Source organism: Octopus bimaculoides, chromosome 9 (assembly GCF_001194135.2).
Source record: "Octopus bimaculoides isolate UCB-OBI-ISO-001 chromosome 9, ASM119413v2, whole genome shotgun sequence".
Classification (NCBI taxonomy): Eukaryota; Metazoa; Mollusca; class Cephalopoda; order Octopoda; family Octopodidae; genus Octopus; species Octopus bimaculoides.
This window is the reverse complement of record NC_068989.1, coordinates 26,671,882-26,674,970: the sequence shown is the minus strand read 5'-3', so window position 1 is coordinate 26,674,970 and position 3,089 is coordinate 26,671,882.

The following is a 3,089-nucleotide window of genomic DNA, read 5'->3' as shown; positions in this document are numbered from 1 at the left end:
TATATATATATATATGGATCAATACAAATTTGTTGGTACTCAAGCGAACTTCATGCGTGATGCTAATCTTCAGCCATTTTGGATTTGGATGAGAGAAATTGATTGTCATTACTGTAAGGCGGGATACGGTCGGTCGAGAAATGTCACATAGTGTCGCAGTTTGATGTTTGTATATCAGTGACAAAAGTTACTTGCAAAGTACCACATGGTGGACAGGAAATCGACCGCGTGGTGGACAGGGAATCGTTTGCGTTGTTGGAGGGGAAGTATGAAGGGCCGGTATGGGCAAGTATGTAGTTGTACATGTGACTGTGTGGATGCGCTGATATGGTTTTGCGTGTATGTCTGCATCAATGCGAGTGTGCACATCTGTTGATGGGCAAGCACGCCCCCACACATATTCGAAAATGCGCGCGCGCACACATTCATACATGAGCATAGACACGCGTACATACACATGTATGCACACGCATGCATACTCATTTATATGTACATATGTATACATGCATATTAGTGTGTGTGAGCACATGCATGAGCACGCACTGTGTAGTCTCCAGCACGTGCTTGCATGAGTGTACATGCGCATAACAAGCGTTGCAGTTTGATAAGCATTGGTGAATGGTAAACGTTGGAAATTGATAATTGGCGGTTCTACCCATGGGTTTGGTTGGAGACGGTGATCTTGGTGCAAGCGGTGCAGTGTAGAAGCTGGTACGAAGGTGGTATATTCGGGTTGTCAGAGGTCAGAGGCTTGAAATTTGCAAGAAGTACATACTTCTGGTGATAGCAATAAGATGAATCGTATTTCTTGTTGATGGATACAGCAGGTTGGTGGAGGATATGCACTTTTTCACAGAGACAGATCCGGCAATGGGCGGGGGTGTCTACGGGGTGAATATATATAATATAAATGTAAACGGCAATGCTAGAAAAAGGGATAAAACCGACTCACTAGACACAAGAGCACATTCTTAACAATTGACAACGAGACAAGCTCCTTTTATGGAAAAAATTAATTCTAACCTGGATGAACCAATGTTTCCTTGTCATAACTGTTTCTAAAATACGTGCTATTTCATCCGTAAGGCACTCATGAATCATTCGCTGAATGGTTCGCATTGAATCAAAGACACCCATTACATACAAATATATTCGTAAGGTCAAATTTTGTTAACTGGTAAAAAAGTTGAAGGAAAATATAGAACATTTCTAGATATAACAACATGCGGAAAGGAATTAAATGCGTAAGCGTTTTACAAAATACGTCGCATATTCTATTTCGTGAGAATCTTCGTAAAGCCTTAAGATATATATTTGTTCCCAATATTTAAGTGCTATTATTTATAGCTTTATGTTTGAGTTGCAATATATTTTCAAAAAAAAAAAGAGAAAAAGCGCGTTAGTTTCTCCCTCTCCTTCTCTCCCACACTCTCTCCCTATCTGTCTGTCTGTCCATGTATGTATGTATGTATGTATGCATGTATGTATGTATGTATCTATCTATCTATCTATCTATCTATCTATATCTATATATATATATATATATATATATACAAGAATAAGGGCAGGGAATCGTCAATTAATAATAGAATTAATAATTAACAATTTTGCCAAGTAGTTCAGTATGAAAAAAACCTTTATCGGTAAAACCATTTATCATCATAAATATACAGGGATTAGCATTGAGTTGCTTCTCCAACATACTGAAAATTTAGAAATAGCAGTCAAAGAACTACTGATTCTAAACTACAAATTTTTCTCTAAACGGATGGCGATATTTATGGCACACATAGAACTGAAGATTGGAATAGTGAAATTTTCATTCGCTTAACCATGAAACGATTCGTATCCAATTAACTAAAGACTTGTTTTGTTTACGCTTTTCCCTCCGGTTTTTTGTTCTGTGTGTGCCATAAATATCGCCATCCGTTTAGAGAAAAATTTGTAGTTTAGAATCAGTAGTTCTTTGACTGCTATTTCTAAATTTTCAGTATGTTGGAGAAGCAACTCAATGCTAATCCCTGTATATTTATGATGATTATATATATATATATATATATATATGTACATAGGTTTTACAAGGCAATTATGACGTCATGTAGGTTTATTTTGAAGTGTCATTGTTGTGTGTATGTACGTATGTATGTGTATGTATGTGTATGTATGTGCGAATGTATATATGTATGTATGTATACTTTTTTCGCATGTATATACGCGAAGACACAGCTGAAAATATATTGATAGTCCTGCATGTATATGATATTTTAGTTTATCACGATATTGAAATATTTCTGATACAGTTCATGGTATTACATACGGTGAATCACTCTCGCACACGCACACATGTGCATCTGCATATATCTTGATTTTCTTCTAGGGTGTTTTATTAGATATTTTTTTTATTGCTCATACAATAATATCATCTTGAAATAGGATGCCGATGAATTGGGAAACCGTGCATTTATTCATATACAGTATTATTTATATGGCCTCAAATTTTAGCTTTCACTAGTTACGGATTCAAAACCTATCTCGAGGAATTGCTACAGCAGTAATCTAAAGACCTTGCAATATATATTGAATCCAGTCCATTATTTTCTTTCATTGCATATTTCCATGACAAAGTTTACCTAAGAAACATCTGCGCTCGTTGAAGTAAGATAACCGCCAGATATTTAAGCTCCCAAGCTCTCTCAATCCAGAATCTACGACCATGAGACCCGAATAAATATTCTTAGTGTTGCTTTCCGTATAAGGACTGCTAGCTTATGAAATGTAAAACCGTACGTAGCAGATATATAATTGACATAATGCTAGTATTGTAAATGGAAATGAGAAACATGTTTTCTGTTAAATACCAATAAAAATGTGTTTTTCTAAATCCTAAAGTTATCAGTCATGCTTGGTAAAATTATATGTGTGTATGTATTATTCTCTCTCTCTCTTTCTCTCTCTCCATATATATATATATATATATATATATGTGTGTGTGTGTGTGTGTGTGTGTGTGTGTGTATGTGTGTGTGTACGTATATATATATATATATAGAGAGAGAGAGAGAGAGGCATATCTATATATCTATAGCTGT